The sequence below is a fragment of the Styela clava genome, chromosome 3 (assembly GCF_964204865.1).
Source record: "Styela clava chromosome 3, kaStyClav1.hap1.2, whole genome shotgun sequence".
Lineage (NCBI taxonomy): Eukaryota > Metazoa > Chordata > Ascidiacea > Stolidobranchia > Styelidae > Styela > Styela clava.
The window spans coordinates 8,546,329-8,570,495 of record NC_135252.1 but is presented as its reverse complement, the minus strand read 5'-3'; the positions used below and the strand labels follow the sequence as shown (position 1 = coordinate 8,570,495).

The window sequence follows — 24,167 nt, the reverse complement described above, 5'->3', positions numbered from 1 at the left end:
TACATGGTTTACAGCTTCCTTCGTGTCTTTTGGCAACTATGTCTGCGTTCTGCCACTGACCCTGTCTCTTGTTCACCACAGTACCTGAACTCTAACTTCCTTCCTGTGTCATGGCCATTCTGCCTGGTTTCGGCCACTAACCATAACCCTACCACACTAACACCTACCTGGATTTGAACCCATAGACTTAAGCTCAACGGCACCTAGTCGCTAACCCTGCGCTACGGCTGCTGACGAGGATACCACCTTCAAAATATTACTTTTCGTCGAGGCTAATTCGGTAATTAACATGCTGCGTTCGTTCGCGCCGTAGCCTGTTTGATGCACATGGAATACATACGATCAAGAGTGCAAAATCTTTCAACATCAAAATATATATATATATGTTTATTGTATATTATTACTAAAAGTTTGTAAGGAAGGGATAGAATTTACATATTCATCCCGCGGGGTGATGAAAGCCGAAATGACGGCGTAATCAAACCTGAGTACCACGCCCTCTTGCCAGGTTACCAATCTGTGTCGGTTATGAGATTAGAAAATCGGTTATGCTGTCAAGTTAGTCTAGTTATCAAACATGGAATCATTTATTAATGCAACCCAGTGATTTTGAATTTTTTTTATTGGTAAAGCATAAACCCAATGGAACATTTAAGAAGCTCGGGGAATCCGATAGTGCGATTGTTTAGTTCTTTGAAGGGTAGGCTAAATATAGCAAATCTAATACTGGAGACACAAAATGATTTTTATCCAAGTGTTGCAAGTTTTATAATGTCAATAAACCCACCCGTGTCGGTTATGAGATTAGAAAATCGGTTATGCTGTCTAGTTAGTCTAGTTATCAAACATGGAATCATTTATTAATGCAACCCAGTGATTTTGAATTTTTTTTATTGGTAAAGCATAAAGCTAATAGAACATTTAAGAAGCTCGGGGAATCCGATAGTGCGATTGTTTAGCTGTTTGAATGGTAGGCTAAATATAGCAAATGATTTTCATCAAAGTGTTGCAAGTTTTATAATAGTGGCAAATCTAATAGGATTACGAGTTGGGTTGCGCGAGACTAACTTACTATATATCCAACATGTTGTTGACTAGGTCGAGTATATCATGTATTTTTATAGTCTTTCCAACAGTTCATGTTATGGTTCACAAGCATCATCCAACTGAGCCAAGTTTGGCCGATTCTTCCAGCCAATAAAAGCTAGACTAGCCCTACTCGTGGCCACAGTTATGAAGTTGAGCCCTAGTTTTGTGAAGCTGATGACTTTATGTAAATGTTTAATCTATGGCTGCAAAAATGATATACCATGAGATTTTTTCGCCGGTAGTGGGAAAGCCTACAAGAAAGACATCTGTTTCATATGGCGTTCGCTTGGGGCTAAATTGGTCGCCATCGTATGTCAATCACGCCATCGTAAAGTTGTCGCCCAACTAACGACCGTTGAATATCGCGTCACCGTCGGCCTAAAGCTGACTAACTTTTTGCGGGTGGTGGCATTTTCGTTAACCGTCGGCCTACCTTTTTGATTGTCAAGTTCAATATCAAGTTTACAGCTTTTGGTTTTGCTGTAGGCAAACATGTAGGCCTGAAGAATAATGGCAAAAGGGCAACTTCACCTCTGCCTGGTTTTACTTTGAAATGTGGAAAAAAGTACTCATGCTTGCTAAACTCGATTCAGCAGATAAATAATAATAAATAGAGCAGATAAATAAAAATAAAGTACTTCATTGTTACGTAACATTAAAGGCAAACACTACGCAATGAAAAGTAATCGACATAGAAAGGTAAAATGAATTTGTTGATTCATATACCCAGCATTTAAAGTAAAAAAAAATATATATCCAATCATATTTTAGGTATGTTTAACACAATTCTGTTAGTTTTCGCGGCTCATTTGGCAACTCGCTTTATTACATCGTTTTTCTTTATCAATTTTATTTTTGCTGTTCCGCGAGGCGACCTAAAAAGTGCAAGTGTTCCGTGTCGAAGTTGGGAAAAAGTTTGGGAAACGCTGGCTTAGGATAGGGAGGAGGTCGCCAGCAATCCTCTGGTACTAAATTATCCCTTACGGTATTTGAACCTGCGAATCTAAGCGGGGTAAGAAATCAAGCGTATTACTAAGGCTTAGAACGATGCGCCACTCAACGCGAACGTACTCAGCTGCAGTGCATTGGCTGACATAGATACTAAATACATTAAAATGCGTGTATACCCTTACCCTGGATCAGGGGTGGGCAACTTCTCTAGTCGGCGGGCCAGATGTGAGAAAATGAAGTCCTCGGTAGGACGGCTTATTACAAAAAGTACTTCGGTATCCAATCTTTGTTAAATGCTCGACACCCTCTGTCAACTTTACTTATCTTGGGATATTCCATGGTTCACAAAGTGCTTCATACGGACATAGGGTCTCCGCGATCTATTCGTTTACGCAAAATGGCATTAATAACATTTAAGAAGCAGCAAATACATCCGAGTTATTAAATATAGTAATTTCAATTCACTTATTAATATTGATTGGTAAGTAACAATTTGTTTTTGTTACGTTCTTACTGTTGGGCTACGTCAATAGCACCTCTTCACGAGCTCCATAACACCAAATATTTGAATGGTCTCGAATGGATGATCTATATATTATCAGTTGTTGTCGTCGGTATGCCTTTGTATTGAGCAGTCAATTATTTACTTCACATAGAACCGTGATTAATGCTGTTGCTGATGTTATGTCTCCGCCGTTTGGTTTGGACGAAGAAATTACTATACAGTAGTCATCGAAACAACGTCACATTATTACCACCCTTTAAACGACATCGCCGGCACGTTAATGTACGAAAACTTAAAATTATTCTTGGCTGCGCAAATCAATGAGCTAAGATTTGTACGCCAGAGAATCCATTGATATAACGCTAAACTTGTACACGCCGTTATTCTTTCATTGAGTTGTGGGAGAGTTACATTTTTGATGGCATTCACGTGCGCGTTTACTCTACAAATATAAACAGACAAATATAATGGAATTGCTGGATTCTTTGTACTAAGCTCCCGTCACTGATGCAAAAATGTGTGATCTGAGATAAACACCCCTGTCACGTTTTAGGATAAAAAATAAGTAATTATGCTGTTAGGATTTTGGGTTGGGAACGATTTGAAATTTTGAATTTCCGGCTGAATCTGCATCCCTCACCTTAACTGAATATTTGCTATTTCTATTTAATTCGAGCGTTGGCGGGGTGTTGTTTTGGGGTGGGGCTTGGTATAAAAGATCCTGAGAATACTACTGTGAACTAGGTTTTATACGATATTTGAAGCAAATCCCAACCGTCATTTGCATTCTGCATCTTTGAAATCACGCTTCAGAAGCGTGATCGTCTCGTAACGTCAACCTGGAGTAATTAAAGTAATCAGTTAAAACATTTGATTGCAATCAATCAGTTAGCTTTTTTCGTCAAATATTTTTGCGCGGGAAGCCACAAGCGACATCGCTTTTAGTCAGTCACAAATGTTCGTGGTAAGATGAGGTTTGATTTTGTGTAGGATGTATGAATAGGTTGACTGTGGGTTATGACAGTGAGTTCGAAACAATATTCAGGTGAGCTTAATGTTCTTTATACCTATTGTTTTCATTGCTATTATATTGCTTTCATTTTACTATTGTATAAGTGGATAATTAGAGGTTTTCGGGCCTGTACGAATTGGACTTATTGACCAAATACAGAAGTCTAGATTGATGGATGATTCTCTTTTGTATCGAACTCACTAACAGCGGGTTCCATCGTTTTCTCACAAATAGGCCAAACTTAAATGCTATATGGCAATACATAAACTTATCATATTAGGAAAGTTAAACGTAATGCACCGATCTACGTAACTACGTAAGCTGCATTCAACATGGTACGCGTTACATGAATGTAATGCATAACTTTCAAAACTTTTGCAAATGTAGTGCAAAATCCATGGTTAAATAGAGATTCGCGGTAGCCTTTTTACTTTGATATATTATTGTGTATAGATTGGATCTTTGTACTAAGACCCTACCAACGTTCAAAATCGGAGAATTAGTAAGTTAGGAATGCAGATTGCCTGGAAGTTCAAATTTTTAATCATTTCTAACGTGGCGGAAGCTTTGTGCAAAAGATCCGATAGATTCAGACCCATTGTCCAATGAATATGCTAGCTACAGTTCTGCAATAGTTTATTTATCAATATCTCAATTTTTTTCAGGTGCAGAAAAATTAAAGGTTAAAGATTCAAAGACACAAAGTAACGAACGGGAAATATTACAAGTAAATATTATTTAAACATTTTATTTGACTTTCGACGCCTATTGATTCCTGTATACCACTGTTTTTGTTTTAAAATGCTAATCAATTCGATGCGAGGTCACCGCGTCTCGGGTCTTGCGATTAGAGTCAGCATTGTTTGATCGTGTGTTTTTTCTCGAAATTGTAAGATTCAGATTTTGCACACGTTTTATTAATTGTAGAAGTCCAAAAAAGTACTATAAATATCATACCTTGTATCAAATTGGTGTACTCTTTGCGACCCCTAAAATTCGTTGCGCACTTCTCTGCTGGATAGCGATCCCCAGTTTGCGATCCCAACCGTGAACAATGTGATAATGCTACAAGTTACTGATCAGAGGTAATTAGTCATATACTCCATGAAACAGTTATAAAACTACACTGGGCGTTTTATTGTTATTTTAGTATTTGCAATTTGTGCAGTTCGAAAATTAAACGTGATATGTTATAAAGTATATATTTAAAATTTAATAGTAATCGCTGAAGAAATTTTATTCGTCCAAATTCCGAAGTTTTGGATTTTATGAAATTAAATGTCGAAATTTACCCGTTACGTATTTTATTAAAACTTACGTATATTTTGGAAGAAAAAATTCAGAAAAGAGTCTTACTTTAAGAGTACAAAATGAGGTACAATATGTTACACTAACATATCATTTTAACTAACTATCATTTTAACATAAGCATAGCTTTGCAGTGTCTCTGTCAAATAGCATTTGTGTAAATAAACCACCTGAAAATGCCATAGTTGGCTCAACGAAATTTAGTTTAATTCAAATTTAGGATTGGCTTACACAAAATCACGACATATTTATTGATTTTCAGCGTTTTAAAACAGGACAATTTATCATTGCACCAAAAGAAATTCGCCAAGTTCGAGGTTTTCATCACTGAGTGAGATGGAGGCCTATCACGTCTGAAGAGCAAGTATGTAACCAAATCATTTGAAATCTCCCAATTTACATGTCTATAAATAAATGATATATTGTATTTTTTTTTCGGGAAATCCACAGACAAATAATTACTTTTAATATATTGAGTATAAGCTTAGTTTTGTTTCGTCTGTCAAATGAAATTTTCTATAAATTACAACCTCAAAATTTCATAATAACATGATTCGCACAACTACCGTTTTATTCTGGCTATTGAGTCAGCCCAGTGAATAAGGCGGGGGTCATTTTTTAGAAATGAAATTAGGCTGTTTTCGTTCCCACCAAATAGTCGAGACAAAATATTGCATTGCATTATATATGTAGTATATTATATGTGTAGTATATAGTATAATGGCCGTTTCTGTCACACAATATTCAGTCCATGACAACGACAAGAATTTAAATGTCTTTCTATTTTAATTTAATTGTGTTCATGGTAACTCGCGGTTGCGTCAACTTACGACAAATGAAAGCATTACTTTTTAAAATGCCACGGCAATCGGCGAACATAATAATGTGCGAATGTATTGCCCGATTATATTTAGTTTCGATACATATTTTTTGCGATCTTGCGAATTTGTTATCGCCGTTAGGAAAATCCTACTTTCTGCTATAAAGTTCCAGAAAGTACAACCTGATTTAGTACTTGCTAAAAAGTTTATTAGTAAATCAAAAATACATATTCATCGTCTTGCTTTGCTATTAAGTTATTTGTGATGATTTTAATCTGCAATTGTGTTGACGAAATAAAAGCAATACTACTCAGAAAATATCAAAGCGGTTAAGTGTCCGATTATATTTTGTTTTGATTCGTATTTTTGTGAATTCGTCAAATCTGAGCTGTTCGTACAACACCTACGGCGCTCCAGTACTGTACGTACCAATGTAGGGCAAAAAATCCTAAGAAAAAATGCCCTGGTACGTACGTATACTACGGTAGCACCCGAAACTTTGCGATTTGTAATGTCTAAAAAAGCGTTATTATTCGGTCTAGGCCGATCATAAAACAAAACTTATGGTGCTATCCGTTTTATTTTTAGTATTTTGTATTGCCGCTTTTCCATTTAGAAAATTTGGGTTGCCACCATTGACGCCTACCAGAAATAAAGAATTATTTTTCGTTGTTCGAACTCGCGAACTCTATCGAAGTGTGTGTTTTCGTCGGAAATCCGTAAGTGAGTTGTGAAACCCAATCGTTTGATTAAGCGACGCGTCACCTGTTACCAAATTTTCGAATAGTAAATTGCTATTCTAATAGTTGAATATTGAAGTATATGCCTAGTCCTACTCATTAACCATGTTTTATGTAAATTCTAACGTAAATCGTAACTTGGCTGATAGTTGGGTTTCACAAGTTTCATTTGCAGCCCGCAGTTAATTTCTGGTTCGTTGCGGACTTATTCAAACGCTCCGCGGACTCATTTGAGACCGCGGACTCGGGTTGGGAAACACTATTCTAAAGTATAAGCATAGCTTCTCTGTTCTCCTGTCAAATTACATTTTCTGTAACTTATAAACTTAAAGCCTAATAATGACAGAGTTCGAACAACTATATAAAATTCAAATCAATATTATTCAAAATTCACCTACATTTTATTATTTCATATAAATTTCAGCTTTCTGAAACACTTCTTGAAAGCGGGAAAGACAATTTATCATTATATCTAAAGACATGCTGGGGGCATTTGTCCGATTATGCATCACTGAGAGAGGTGGCTGCCTCGAGTGTAAAGAGCAAGTATGTTATCATAATCTTTTGGGTGCTCCCGAAGTATGCGAACCAAGATGGCGGACATCGGAACGTCACATGGGTAACAGGTTAGGGTTTCCAATTTTCCTTATTTTAGTCCTATTATCAGTTCGAAGACTAGCCAAGAGCCTCCCGTAGTATTCATACCTAAAATTATGGTCTAACCCTAACCTAGTACACATATTACATTCCGATGTCCGCCATCTTGGTTCGCATACTTCGGGAGCCCCATCTTTTGAATTTTTCTAATTTACATTCATCACCATTATTCACAGATCCCCACAATAAATTTTGAAAATGTTATCTATTACTATTCCTAAGTAAGTTAAAATTACTTTACTTAATTTAAATGGTAAACATTTTTGTTAGGCTTAATACCAGACATAAATAAATCTAAATTTCATAGATAAATTGAATATATTAAGCTGTAAACTCAACAAACATAATATCAAATTTTGAGGTTGAACACCCTTTTGGCGTTTTTGGAATACTGAAAAAGTTCTAATAACGTACGCGATGGCATTTTGGTAGTGTCGCCGATAATTTTCGTCAGCGTGACGTGTTTTTATTTAACAACTTATGTGCTTATTCTCTCTGAATCACGAGTTTTCCTTGGCATATGCATGTTTTGTTCCACGAGGCCGACGATAACTTTTTTTTTCTTGTGCGGAATTATGAGTTCAGTGTACGAAACAAGTTAGAATACTATATTATAAAAATCGGTGAAGAGAAGCTAAGAATAAATGATAAAAAGGTGAATCCGCAAACCAATTTCTTGATTGAAAAGCGGCATCATAAAATATTGAAACTAAAATCTAAAACGAAAGGTTTCACCATAAGTTTTGTTCTGGCAGTCTCGTAGCAGATTGAAAACGCTTTTTAGACATTGTAAATTTCTGGTATGTTAGGATTTCTTTAAGATGTGTACAACTATACAATATAGTAACTGAAATCGAAACACAGTAAATTGTTCGCGCAATGTACCTTTTGTCTATTTTAATACTAACGATGGAGCCCAATACGACTTTTTCTCGGTAAGTGACGATATATAAGATAATTAATGCAAAATATGTCGATCAATTTTTTTTTGCAATATTTTAAATTACAATCGTTCGTATTTTGTCCATATCTTTAGAATAATTTTGAGTGCCGAAAAAACAAATCAAATTTGACTAACCTCAAAATACGATTCCGGTCCACTTATAGTTGGCAGTTTGGGACGTATTTTATGCAGTTTTTAAATAGTGATTTTTCATTTTATTAATCGTAAAAGTTTTCTCGAATAAATTTCGAGTAACGAATAACACCATTAAATTACTATGAAATTACTATGATGAGACATTTTAAATGCTTGCACCGGCTATGAATTGAATATTTTACTCGAGAAAAGACTTTTTGTCCACTGCGATCTAACTCATGTCACATTAGAATTTACGCTCGTTTTCATATTTCGACGCTATTGATGTCAAATTTTACTAATGATGTTATTACTTCTTTTGACAGTCACAAAATTAGCCAAGTCGTTATTTTAATAAGTAATCGAATGGCTCGCGGAGCCCCAAGTTTCTCTCACGGAGCACTTTGAGAATCTCTGCACTAATAGACCAAGGAAGAAATTTTCGTAAGAGTGTTTGAAGTATCGTTGTACATGTTTAATAATAATAATAATATTGTACAATTTTAGCATCTCTTTGAAAATTGGCTGTTTGCATCTAATATTTAAATATTCACTCCAGCTTACCATATTAGGATTTTGTGGCAACGCTCCCAAATGGCCAAAAACTTAATATGGATACGCTTATCGCGATAGTTACCTTATGTCTTGGCTTGTCCATGGGAACGTCCCATGGGATGGGATGGGTTAACAAACATTTGTATTTCCCATGGGACACGTGGGACACGAAAACCATATGATTTTCGGGAAATTGCATCATTTTGTTCCAAATTTTGTCAGATTTTTGTCATTCCTGAGAAGGAACTTTTTCCCTTGTGTTTGCAGTAATGATGTTAGTTTAGGCACTAATGCACGCCTTGCAAAAGGGGCGTAGACAATTTTTGAGGGTGCATGTAGCTAATTAAATCATTTTTTAAATATTTACATTCCAACCCCGTATTTTCAAGGTATTTTTTAATGAAACATACTATTTGTTATTTGTAGCTTATTGCTAGCTAGTTATTTTTGAAGTGTGGCGAGCATTCTCATAACAAGAGTTACATTGTAATCACCACCATACTTAAGATATAAGTACCATTACTTCTTTATTGATTTCTCCATCGAAGCCTTCCTCGAAAACGTATAGCTAACTGCTAGAACAGCATTGTATCAATAATAATATATAGGAGAAATCATTAATTCTAAAACATGGCAACTCATTTCTATGTATATTGAATTAAATTGAGTATACACTAGTTTTGCGGATACAAGGACGTCCATATATCCTGTGTCATATTTATACCTATATTGCCTTCTTCATTGATAGCATAGTCTTTATCATCCTGCATAGGATTTATTGATTTAATTTTATGAGCCAATCTGGCTAATCTCATATATGTAATTTGAATATATCATGGTCTATGACCATGGTACTAACCAGTTAACCGTGCCATTCGTGTTCCAAGCCAGAATTACATTAGCTTTTCAATAACGATGTTATATAAGTACGTCCAACCGAGTGTATCAATGTGAATTCTTTACCATTTGGCACTGGTTAACCACGCAATGCAATCCCCAAACTAAAATATCGTTTCCATTGGCGATACTGTAACGCAGTGGTTCTCAAACTTCTTCGTATTGTGACGGCCTCCAAAAAATATGCTCAAGTTGCGACTCTCCATGAAAACCGCCCTAATACCTTTCAATTTTTGCAATGAGTTTTCAAAGTCAGTGAAATTGCATTTAATGGGATGGGAAATACTTGCGTCTTTTTACAAACACTGAACCCTGGTAAGAATTGTGAGAGCGCACGCATTTCACTCTCAACATTTACTCGAAATCGATATTTTATGTGTATCACGGCCATTGTCGAAAAACCTGCTTCACATGAATACAAAGTCCTAAAAGGGATCAAAGTGCACAACGCATTTTTTAGGAAGGATAAGGAAGGATAATCCTTATTGAAGGAAATCCAATACCTCATTACATTTTCAGAATTAAAATTTCTTTTTAAAACGATTCCGTTCAGAAACGGCGAAGAAAAGCAGCAATATATTGTTGAAGCAAGATTTCGGCCAGTGAAACATGTTATCTAATAAGCCCAAACGGCATTTAGTAACATCGCATCTCCAGTTGCAACAAAAACCACGGAGATTTACTACTTGAACGATCTGAACTCAATGTAGCCTACGTCATACTTGTATTTTTAGACTTCTCGTATAGTATCGTTTCCACGCTTGTAATATTACTTTTTCTATGCGCCCAAAAGAAATTCCGCAAAAAAAGAAAAAAAATTTCGACGCCCCCTTTGACAACCACTGCTGTAACGTATCAATATAGCCGTAAATCCAATTGGTAATAGTCCGTTCATGTTCATAATTGTCTGTATTTAGAAATGTATTTCCTATTGCTATATCGTTGATTGCTGGTACTAATATTTTAGGTTATTATGTGTATACATCTATATATATGATAAAATAGAATAAATACACGGATACGGATACAAGCATGTCTATATTTCTTATGTTTTATTTATTCAGCTATTACGTTTTTGATAAAGTAGTCTTTATTATTCTGTGTAGAATTTACTTGTTTAATCTTATGAGCAAAACTTGTTTTTACCAGAAAATAGTATCATACCATAAAAAAGAATCCGACTAAGCTCAGAAATGTAACTGTAAATTATCATGGTCTATACCAGTGGATCTCAAACTTTTTAGTCGCAATAATATATACAGGAAAATATACAAATTCATCGCCTCTCCGTTTAAACATTTGAGGTCAGAAACGAATATAGTACAGAACAAATGAACAAGATAAATCATAGTTTATAGTGTTTTTAATGAGATATATTAGCTTAGTGATCTTCCAGAAAGTTTTTTTTTTTCAATTTTTAGTGACATTTTTGTCAACCACAATCTCAAATCACCCCGTTTACTGATCGAATGACGATTTTTTTGTTTTGATAGCACTTTTTTTGTTACAAACCCCCTCTCCACCATAAAAGAAGTCGTAAATGAAGAAATCCAGGTTTCTGCCTTCTGCCTTTTTTGCATGGTTTGTCAAATTATGAAAGGTTTTCATTAAAACGATGCATCTTCATAAAAATCACGCATTGATGCATCTGTCGAATATAACATATGAATTTTATTTCCTCATTTCATTTCATTTCAAAAAGCATTGTAAAGGAGCAGTTAAATATTTTCTGCGGTATTGAACCCATGCACAGTGGACTCAGCATCAACTTTTTGCGTGTTATCATTCGTCTAATTATATTTAAATTGTAGGCTCGTTAAACGATTAACTGGTTTATACCACCTGGTAGTAAACAGTTAATAACCATGCCATTCATGTTTCAATCTAGAATCGCAATAAACTTTCAATACCGGTAATATTGGAGTGAGTCTAATCAGGTAGATTGATATAACCGTGGCAATCCTTGGTAGTCCAAGTAACCATACGATTCATATTGATAAGTGTTCGAAACTGGCAATCCTTGGTAGTCCAAGTAACCTTACGGTTCATATTGATAAGTGTTCGAATCTGGCAATCCTTGGTAGTCCAAGTAACCACACGATTCATATTGATAAGTGTTCAAAGCTGGCAATCCTTGGTAGTCCAAGTAACCATACGATTCATATGGATAAGTGTTCGAAGCTGGCAATCCTTGTTAGTCCAAGTAACCATACGGTTCATATGGATAAGTGTTAGAAGTAGGTAATCCTTGGTAGTCACTGTAATCATATGTTTCATGTTGATAAGTGTTTGAAGCTGGCAATATTCCTAATTCGCTGTTATTAAGTGCGAGTATTCATATCTTATATTCATGCGTGTATGTATCTATGTATGACGCTGCATCAATGCGAATATTACGTCTCTAAAATTGTTTATCATGAGGTTCTTATGCTAACATGTCTAATTTCGTTACAAGCATAGTCCTCCTGTATACCATATCATATACCCTTTTTTAATAATCTTGAAACCCATTTTCACCACAAATGGTAAGTCACGTGCAGTACCATACTATGTAAGTGGATCTGACAGAGGGTATTAATGTTGTTGTTAATCCCCTTGCCTTATTGATATTCTGTTGAGCGTTGGAAGTTGAATTGTATTTCAAATAACGATAACATATAAGTGTATTAATATAACCTTAAATCTCACACCCATCGGTATACACATGATCATGACATTATATTGATTTTTTTCATGTATTTTTAATATAAGCTTACCTTTGCTTCACCTCTGCCAAACAGCATTTTTTGTGATTCATAAATTCAATACTTAATAATGAAACTATATATTTATTTTCAGTTTTCTAAAACACTGCTTGAAAGAGTCATTGCATCAAACGGAATCGACATTGTTAATAGTCTGGTGCATCACGGAGTGAGATGGAAGCCTATAGAGTCTAAAGAGTAAAGAGCAAGTATGTAATCTTATAAATCTTTCAATTCATATTTTGTCATGTATAAACTGATATATCATGTTAAATCCCGCTAGTCAGGAAGAGGTGCAAATATTTAAATTCTCTTAACAAGATGTCCAAAATATTTTGCCCAATTTTATTAATATAATTGGGTAAAGTAATGTAATGCAATGATTTCCAAACGCTAGTTCGCGGGCAGGTGTTCAGTTTTTAGCCGGTATGCTATAAATTCGGTTGCTTTGTTAATTTCGTATACCTAATTTCCGAAAAGACGCGGGTTATGTTTCTTTTTGGGCGTCCTGCTAGCGATGGCGAGTATCGAAGTATGTATGTTCCAGTCGCCAGCAATGGGATTATAATACTGGCAATGGGGCATTTGCGGTTGCATTCATACAATTGGTCGGGCCTCATTTTATATTATTTTTAATATATTCATATTTTATGGGTTTGTTTCTCCGCCATAGCGTTTTGTCATTTTTTCAATAGTCTAGTACAGTAGTTTTAACCAGGGTTCAATCGAGTTTTTGTTGTTCGTTGGAGCTGTTCCAGAGTTTCGACGAAGGTCCTTTAAATTAAAACAGTTTTTTATTATGGCACTATTCTATCACATCGTCATCAAATTATGCAAATTTAACTAGAGTTAATCTCAGATATTTAGACTTACACGTTCAACAACTAATAAATTAGTGTTGCTGTTTGTATAGTGTGCGCAGTTGTACGTTTTAGTGAACCCGTCATCTCCACGGATGTCGCGCGCTTGGGTGTTTGTGCTTATATGATAGTGCCCTTAGATGCTTTCTGCTTATGACTTTGAAACATCTTGGGTTGTTATGGAAAACCTAGGATTTTCAAGATGAATCTTTTCATTTTCTATAACCTTGCACGAAATTAGGCTTCCCCTTTATAAAGTTAGGATTGGGCTCCTAATTTCAACTGCTCGGTACAATGGGGTTTGGCGAGAGCTTTCAGAATACCGCCACAGGCTCGGAAGGGTTAAAAGGTTAACTAAAATTTGAAAAATCACACAACGTTACGTACTATTATATTTTTCGATGTTGCCATTTCGCGAGAGTAGAAACAGACTGGTACAAATAGATTTATTGAAATATATATCCATTTCATATCGAATTATATTTTCTGTCATTCATTAAAATGAATTTTTTGATTCATATACCCAGCATTTAAATTAAAAAAAAATATATATATCCAATCATATTTTAGGTATGTTCAACACAATTCTGTTAGTTTTCGCGGCTTATTTGGCAACTCGCTTTATTACATCGTTTTTTTTTATCAATTTTATTTTTGGTGTTCCGCGAGGCGACCTAAAAGTGCAAGTGTTCCGTGTCGAAGTTGGGAAAAAGTTTGGGAAACGCTGGCTTAGGATAGGGAGAAGGTCGCCAGCAATCCTCTGGTACTAAATTATCCCTTACGGTATTTGAACCTGCGAATCCAAGCGGGGTAAGAAATCAAGCGTATTACTAAGGCTTAGAACGATGCGCCACTCAACGCGAACGTACTCAGCTGCAGTGCATTGGCTGACATAGATACTAAATACATTAAAATACGTGTATACCCTTACCCTGGATCAGGGGTGGGCAACTTCTCTAGTCGGCGGGCCAGATGTGAGAAAATGAAGTCCTCGGTAGGACGGCTTATTACAAAAGGTACTTCGGTATCCAATCTTTGTTAAATGCTCGACACCCTCTGTCAACTTTACTTATCTTGGGATATTCCATGGTTCACAAAGTGCTTCATACGGACATAGGGTCTCCGCGATCTATTCGTTTACGCAAAATGGCATTAATAACATTTAAGAAGCAGCAAATACATCCGAGTTATTAAATATAGTAATTTCAATTCACTTATTAATATTGATTGGTAAGTAACAATTTGTTTTTGTTACGTTCTTACTGTTGGGCTACGTCAATAGCACCTCTTCACGAGCTCCATAACACCAAATATTTGAATGGTCTCGAATGGATGATCTATATATTATCAGTTGTTGTCGTCGGTATGCTCTTGTATTGAGCAGTCAATTATTTACTTCACATAGAACCGTGATTAATGCTGTTGCTGATGTTATGTCTCCGCCGTTTGGTTTGGACGAAGAAATTACTATACAGTAGTCATCGAAACAACGTCACATTATTACCACCCTTTAAACGACATCGCCGGCACGTTAATGTACGAAAACTTAAAATTATTCTTGGCTGCGCAAATCAATGAGCTAAGATTTGTACGCCAGAGAATCCATTGATATAACGCTAAACTTGTACACGCCGTTATTCTTTCATTGAGTTGTGGGAGAGTTACATTTTTGATGGCATTCACGTGCGCGTTTACTCTACAAATATAAACAGACAAATATAATGGAATTGCTGGATTCTTTGTACTAAGCTCCCGTCACTGATGCAAAAATGTGTGATCTGAGATAAACACCCCTGTCACGTTTTAGGATAAAAAATAAGTAATTATGCTGTTAGGATTTTGGGTTGGGAACGATTTGAAATTTTGAATTTCCGGCTGAATCTGCATCCCTCACCTTAACTGAATATTTGCTATTTCTATTTAATTCGAGCGTTGGCGGGGTGTTGTTTTGGGGTGGGGCTTGGTACAAAAGATCCTGAGAATACTACTGTGAACTAGGTTTTATACGATATTTGAAGCAAATCCCAACCGTCATTTGCATTCTGCATCTTTGAAATCACGCTTCAGAAGCGTGATCGTCTCGTAACGTCAACCTGGAGTAATTAAAGTAATCAGTTAAAACATTTGATTGCAATCAATCAGTTAGCTTTTTTCGTCAAATATTTTTGCGCGGGAAGCCACAAGCGACATCGCTTGTAGTCAGTCACAAATGTTCGTGGTAAGATGAGGTTTGATTTTGTGTAGAATGTATGGATAGGTTGACTGTGGGTTATGACAGTGAGTTCGAAACAATATTCAGGTGAGCTTAATGTTCTTTATACCTATTGTTTTCATTGCTATTATATTGCTTTCATTTTACTATTGTATAAGTGGATAATTAGAGGTTTTCGGGCCTATACGAATTGGACTTATTAACCAAATACAGAAGTCTAGATTGATGGATGATTCTCTTTTGTATCGAACTCACTAACAGCGGGTTTCATCGTTTCCTCACAAATAGGCCAAACTTAAATGCTATATGGCAATACATGAACTTATCATATTAGGAAAGTTAAACGTAATGCACCGATCTACGTAACTACGTAAGCTGCATTCAACATGGTACGCGTTACATGAATGTAATGCATGACTTTCAAAACTTTTGCAAATGTAGTGCAAAATCCATGGTTAAATAGAGATTCGCGGTAGCCTTTTTACTTTGATATATTATTGTGTATAGATTGGATCTTTGTACTAAGACCCTACCAACGTTCAAAATAGGAGAATTAGTAAGTTAGGAATGCAGATTGCCTGGAAATTCAAATTTTTAATCATTTCTAACGTGGCGGAAGCTTTGTGCAAAAGATCCGATAGATTCAGACCCATTGTCCATTGAATATGCTAGCTACAGTTCTGCAATAGTTTATTTATCAATATCTCAATTTTTTTCAGGTGCAGAAAAATTAAAGGTTAAAGATTCAAAGACACAAAATAACGAACGGGAAATATTACAAGTAAATAAATATACTTGCGTATATTTTGGAAGAAAAAATTCAGAAAAGAGTCTTACTTTAAGAATACAAAATGAGGTACAATATGTTACACTTACATATCATTTTAACATGAGCATAGCTTTGCAGTGTCTCTGTCAAATAGCATTTGTGTAAATAAATCACCTGAAAATGCCATAGTTGGCTCAACGAAATTTAGTTTAATTCAAATTTAGGATTGGCTGACACAAAATCACGACATATTTATTGATTTTCAGCGTTTTAAAACAGGACAATTTATCATTGCACCAAAAGAAATTCGCCAAGTTCGAGGTTTTCATCACTGAGTGAGATGGAGGCCTATCACGTCTGAAGAGCAAGTATGTAACCAAATCATTTGAAATCTCCCAATTTACATGTCTATAAATAAATGATATATTGTATTTTTTTTTTCGGGAAATCCACAGACAAATAATTACTTTTAATATATTGAGTATAAGCTTAGTTTTGTTTCGTCTGTCAAATGAAATTTTCTATAAATTACAACCTCAAAATTTCATAATAACATAATTCGCACAACTACCGTTTTATTCTGGCTATTGAGTCAGCTCAGTGAATAAGGCGGGGGTCATTCTTTAGAAATGAAATTAGGCTGTTTTCGTTCCCACCAAATAGTCGAGACAAAATATTGCATTGCATTATATATGTAGTATATTATATGTGTAGTATATAGTATAATGGCCGTTTCTGTCACACAATATTCAGTCCATGATAACGACAAGAATTTAAAATGTCTTTTTATTTTAATTTAATTGTGTTCATGGTAACTCGCGGTTGCGTCAACTTACGACAAATGAAAGCATTACTTTTTAAAATGCCACGGCAATCGGCGAACATAATAATGTGCGAATGTATTGCCCGTTATATTTAGTTTCGATACATATTTTTTGCGATCTTGCGAATTTGTTATCGCCGTTAGGAAAATCCTACTTTCTGCTATAAAGTTCCAGAAAGTACAACTTGATTTAGTACTTACTAAAAAGTTTATTAGTAAATCAAAAATACATATTCATCGTCTTGCTTTGCTATTAAGTTATTTGTGATGATTTTAATCTGCAATTGTGTTGACGAAATAAAAGCAATACTACTCAGAAAATATCAAAACGGTTAAGTGTCCGATTATATTTTGTTTTGATTCGTATTTTTGTGAATTCGTCAAATCTGAGCTGTTCGTACAACACCTACGGCGCTCCAGTACTGTACGTACCAATGTAGGGCAAAAAATCCTGAGAAAAAATGCCCTGGTTCGTACGTATACTACGGTAGCACCCGAAATTTTGCGATTTGTAATGTCTAAAAAAGCGTTATTATTCGGTCTAGGGCAGTGGTCGGGAACCCATGGCTCGCGAGCCATGTATGGCTCTTTTGGTGATGGCATATGGCTCCTAGAAAACCTAATATTCTAAGGCTAAGCTTACTATTGTTATGAGATTTCAAACTCTTTTATAGCCAAATTTGCCAATAAGTTTGAGAACTCGCGCCCAGCGCATGTCTATGTTATGCGAGAGAATTACCAGACAGGCATTGTGACAAAACTAGGGGATTCTGGAACATATTGTGACATCAAAAATCGATAAAGTCGCGGAGCAATAGAGAAAAGCTCATCGTCCGTTTGTACGTAATGGTTACAATATTTGTCATATGTGAATCGGACTAGCGAAGCTAGTTTTTAAAATACTGTGGAGATGCCATAAACATAAAAAGGGTGATGACACTGAGGAGTATCGTAGGTTTCAACTTGTGCTGCATGTGAGCAGCCGTTCAAGGCCCTCAGCGACAACATGCAGTGTCAGAATGTGTTGACTTTTGAGTAAAATTTTCAGGCCTGATTAGGGGAAGAAAATATATATGGCTCGCACGGAAATGCAATCGAAAATATGTGCTTTTCATGGCTCTCTTCACCAAAAAGGTTCCCGACCCCTGGTCTAGGGCGATCATAAAACAAAACTTATGGTGCTATCCGTTTTATTTTTAGTATTTTGTATTGCCGCTTTTCCATTTAGAAAATTTGGGTTGCCACCATTGACGCCTACCAGAAATAAAGAATTATTTTTCGTTGTTCGAACTCGCGAACTCTATCGAAGCGTGTGTTTTCGTCGGAAATCCGTAAGTGAGTTGTGAAACCCAATCGTTTGATTAAGCGACGCGTCACCTGTTACCAAATTTTCGAATAGTAAATTGCTATTCTAATAGTTGAATATTGAAGTATATGCCTAGTCCTACTCATTAACCATGTTTTATGTAAATTCTAACGTAAATCGTAACTTGGCTGATAGTTGGGTTTCACAAGTTTCATTTGCAGCCCGCAGTTAATTTCTGGTTCGTTGCGGACTTATTCAAACGCTCCGCGGACTCATTTGAGACCGCGGACTCGGGTTGGGAAACACTATTCTAAAGTATAAGCATAGCTTCTCTGTTCTCCTGTCAAATTACATTTTCTGTAACTTATAAACTTAAAGCCTAATAATGACAGAGTTCGAACAACTATATAAAATTCAAATCAATATTATTCAAAATTCACCTACATTTTATTATTTTATATAAATTTCAGCTTTCTGAAACACTTCTTGAAAGCGGGAAAGACAATTTATCATTATATCTAAAGACATGCTGGGGGCATTTGTCCGGTTATGCATCACTGAGAGAGGTGGCTGCCTCGAGTCTAAAGAGCAAGTATGTTATCATAATCTTTTGGGTGCTCCCGAAGTATGCGAACCAAGATGGCGGACATCGGAACGTCACATGGGTAACAGGTTAGGGTTAGGCGATAATTTTTTTCCAATTTTCCTTATTTTAGTCCTATTATCAGTTCGAAGACTAGCCAAGAGCCTCCCGTAGTATTCATACCTAAAATTATGGTCTAACCCTAACCTAGTACACATATTACATTCCGATGTCCGCCATCTTGGTTCGCATACTTCGGGAGCCCCATCTTTTGAATTTTTCTAATTTACATTCATCACCATTATTCACAGATCCCCACAATAAATTTTGAAAATGTTATCTATTACTATTCCTAAGTAAGTTAAAATTACTTTACTTAATTTAAATGGTAAACATTTTTGTTAGGCTTAATACCAGACATAAATAAATCTAAATTTCATAGATAAATTGAATATATTAAGCTGTAAACTCAACAAACATAATATCAAATTTTGAGGTTGAACACCCTTTTGGCGTTTTTGGAATACTGAAAAAGTTCTAATAACGTATGCGATGGCATTTTGGTAGTGTCGCCGATAATTTTCGTCAGCGTGACGTGTTTTTATTTAACAACTTATGTGCTTATTCTCTCTGAATCACGAGTTTTCCTTGGCATATGCATGTTTTGTTCCACGAGGCCGACGATAACTTTTTTTTTCTTGTGCGGAATTATGAGTTCAGTGTACGAAACAAGTTAGAATACTATATTATAAAAATCGGTGAAGAGAAGCTAAGAATAAATGATAAAAAGGTGAATCCGCAAACCAATTTCTTGATTGAAAAGCGGCATCATAAAATATTGAAACTAAAATCTAAAACGAAAGGTTTCACCATAAGTTTTGTTCTGGCAGTCTCGTAGCAGATTGAAAACGCTTTTTAGACATTGTAAATTTCTGGTATGTTAGGATTTCTTTAAGATGTGTACAACTATACAATATAGTAACTGAAATCGAAACACAGTAAATTGTTCGCGCAATGTACCTTTTGTCTATTTTAATACTAACGATGGAGCCCAATACGACTTTTTCTCGGTAAGTGACGATATATAAGATAATTAATGCAAAATATGTCGATCAATATTTTTTTGCAATATTTTAAATTACAATCGTTCGTATTTTGTCCATATCTTTAGAATAATTTTGAGTGCCGAAAAAACAAATCAAATTTGACTAACCTCAAAATACGATTCCGGTCCACTTATAGTTGGCAGTTTGGGACGTATTTTATGCAGTTTTTAAATAGTGATTTTTCATTTTATTAATCGTAAAAGTTTTCTCGAATAAAATTCGAGTAACGAATAACACCATTAAATTTCTATGAAATTACTATGATGAGACATTTTAAATGCTTGCACCGGCTATGAATTGAATATTTTACTCGAGAAAAGACTTTTTGTCCACTGCGATCTAACTCATGTCACATTAGAATTTACGCTCGTTCTCATATTTCGACGCTATTGATGTCAAATTTTACTAATGATGTTATTACTTCTTTTGACAGTCACAAAATTAGCCAAGTCATTATTTTAATAAGTAATCGAATGGCTCGCGGAGCCCCAAGTTTCTCTCACGGAGCCCTTTGAGAATCTCTGCACTAATAGACCAAGGAAGAAATTTTCGTAAGAGTGTTTGAAGTATCGTTGTACATGTTTAATAGCTGAGTTTATGCAGAATATTGTACAATTTTAGCATCTCTTTGAAAATTGGTTGTTTGCATCTAATATTTAAATATTCACTCCAGCTTACCATATTAGGATTTTGTGGCAACTCTCCCAAATGGCCAAAAACTTAATATGGATACGCTTATCGCGATAGTTACCTTATGTCTTGGCTTGTCCATGGGAACGTCCCATGGGATGGGATGGGTTAACGCACATTTGTATTTCCCATGGGACACGTGGGACACGAAAACCATATGATTTTCGGAAAAATGATGATAATAAATTTCATTATGGATTCCGTGCCCATATATTTGAGCATAACCCTCTTGTTAGTTATAAAGAACAAAACATATACAGCATTAACAATATACTTCGTGAAGGGGGCTGACACATGTATAATAGTTGTGAATATAAAGTTAATAAAGTCCGTAAATGTTGTTGTTTTGCATGTCTCTTCTTACATGTAGTCCTATTTATAGACGCTAAACCTAAATTTAACAATTTTTATTGAATTTTATTACAATAGGAATCCCATGGAATGGGATGGGACAAGGATAATTGCTATGGGGTGGGAATGGGACAGAAAAACATGATCCATGACAAGCCTGCTTTTGTCTATATTTATCAGCATGTGTCGCCTAGTCATATAATGTTATTTATTTTGTTAAATGCAATTCGAAATGATTGTCTGTCAAAAGAAATTTTCTATGGAAAATCCCCTAAATACTTTATAATATCATGATTCGCACAACTACCGTTTTTTTTTCTGGCTAATAAGCGAATAAGACAAGAATAAATTTTAACAATAAAAAATCGTATTTTTGTCATATTACCGCCCAATATTCGGGTTAAAAATTGCATCATTTTGTTCCAAATTTTGTCAGATTTTTGTCATTCCTGAGAAGGAACTTTTTCCCTTGTGTTTGCAGTAATGATGTTAGTTTAGGCACCAATGCGCGCCTTGCAAAAGGGGCGTAGACAATTTTTGAGGGTGCATGTAGCTAATTAAATCATTTTTTAAATATTTACATTCCAACCCCGTATTTTCAAGGTATTTTTGAATGAAACATACTATTTGTTATTTGTAGCTAATTGCTAGCTAGTTATTTTTGAAGTGTGGCGAGCATTCTCATAACAAGAGTTACATTGTAATCACCACAGTACTTAAGATATAAGTACCAGTACTTCTTTATTGATTTCTCCATCGAAGCCTTCCTCGAAAACGTCTAGCTAACTGCTAGAACAGCATTGTATCAATAATAATATATAGGAGAAATCATTAATTCTAAAACATGGCAACTCATTTCTATGTATATTGAATTAAATTGAGTATACACTAGTTTTGCGGATACAAGGACGTCTATATATCATGTGTCATATTTATACCTATATTGCCTTCTTCATTGAGGCATAGTCTTTATTATCCTGCATAAGATTTATTGATTTAATTTTATGAGCCAATCTGGCTAATCTCATATATGTAATTTGAATATATCATGGTCTATGACCATGGTACTAACCAGTTAACCGTGCCATTCGTGTTCCAAGCCAGAATTACATTAGCTTTTCAATAACGATGTTATATAAGTACGTCCAACCGAGTGTATCAATGTGAATTCTTTACCATTTGGCACTGGTTAACCACGCAATGCAATCCCCAAACTAAAATATTGTTTCCAGTGGCGATACTGTAACGCAGTGGTTCTCAAACTTCTTCGTATTGTGACGGCCTCCGAAAAATATGCTCAAGTTGCGACTCTGCATGAAAACCGCCTTAATACCTTTCAATTTTTGCAATGAGTTTTCAAAGTCAGTGAAATTGCATTTAATGGGATGGGAAATACTTGCGTCTTTTTACAAACACTGAACCCTGGTAAGAATTGTGAGAGCGCACGCATTTCACTCTCAACATTTACTCGAAATCGATATTTTATGTGTATCACGGCCATTGTCGAAAAACCTGCTTCACATGAATACAAAGTCCTAAAAGGGATCAAAGTGCACAACGCATTTTTTAGGAAGGATAAGGAAGGATAATCCTTATTGAAGGAAATCCAATACCTCATTACATTTTCAGAATTAAAATTTCTTTTTAAAACGATTCCGTTCAGAAACGGCGAAGAAAAGCAGCAATATATTGTTGAAGCAAGATTTCGGCCAGTGAAACATGTTATCTAATAAGCCCAAACGGCATTTAGTAACATCGCATCTCCAGTTGCAACAAAAACCACGGAGATTTACTACTTGAACGATCTGAACTCAATGTAGCCTACGTCATACTTGTATTTTCAGACTTCTCGTATAGTATCGTTTCCACGCTTGTAATATTACTTTTTCTATGCGCCCAAAAGAAATTCCGCAAGAAAAGAAAAAAATTTTCGCGACGCCCGAGCAAAATTGAAACGACGCCCACTTTGACAACCACTGCTGTAACGTATCAATATAGCCGTAAATCCAATTGGTAATAGTCCGTTCATGTTCATAATTGTCTGTATTTAGAAATGTATTTCCTATTGCTATATCGTTGATTGCTGGTACTAATATTTTAGGTTATTATGTGTATACATCTATATATATGATAAAATAGAATAAATACACGGGTACTGATACAAGCATGTCTATATTTCTTATGTTTTATTTATTCAGCTATTACGTTTTTGATAAAGTAGTCTTTATTATTCTGTGTAGAATTTACTTGTTTAATCTTATGAGCAAAACTTGTTTTTACCAGAAAATAGTATCATACCATAAAAAAGAATCCGACTAAGCTCAGAAATGTAACTGTAAATTATCATGGTCTATACCAGTGGATCTCAAACTTTTTAGTCGCAATAATATATACAGGAAAATATACAACTTCATCGCCTCTCCGTTTAAACATTTGAGGTCAGAAACGAATATAATACAGAACAAATGAACAAGATAAATCATAGTTTATAGTGTTTTTAATGAGATATATTAGCTTAGTGATCTTCCAGAAAGTTTTTTTTTTCAATTTTTGGTGACATTTTTGTCAACCACAATCTCAAATCACCCCGTTTACTGATCGAATGACGATTTTTTGTTTTGATAGCACTTTTTTTGTTACAAACCCCCTCTCCACCATAAAAGAAGTCGTAAATGAAGAAATCCAGGTTTCTGCCTTCTGCCTTTTTTGCATGGTTTGTCAAATTATGAAAGGTTTTCATTAAAACGATGCATCTTCATAAAAATCACGCATTGATGCATCTGTCGAATATAACATATGAATTTTATTTCCTCATTTCATTTCATTTCAAAAAGCATTGTAAAGGAGCAGTTAAATATTTTCTGCGGTATTGAACCCATGCACAGTGGACTCAGCATCAACTTTTTGCGTGTTATCATTCGTCTAAATTATATTTAAATTGTAGGCTCGTTAAACGATTAACTGGTTTATACCACCTGGTAGTAAACAGTTAATAACCATGCCATTCATGTTTCAATCTAGAATCGCAATAAAATTTCAATACCGGTAATATTGGAGTGAGTCTAATCAGGTAGATTGATATAACCGTGGCAATCCTTGGTAGTCCAAGT

The 24,167-nt window shown here is 35.3% G+C and overlaps 1 long non-coding RNA gene across 1 annotated transcript; it reads left to right on the top strand.

Moving 5' to 3' along the window:
* Window positions 1-15,445: 15,445 nt before the first annotated feature.
* Window positions 15,446-23,655, top strand: LOC144421103 (uncharacterized). Its single transcript, XR_013474964.1, has 4 exons — window positions 15,446-15,516; window positions 16,149-16,285; window positions 16,465-16,566; window positions 22,721-23,655. It is a non-coding gene; the product is annotated as an uncharacterized LOC144421103 (long non-coding RNA).
* The last annotated feature ends 512 nt before the right edge of the window (window positions 23,656-24,167 follow it).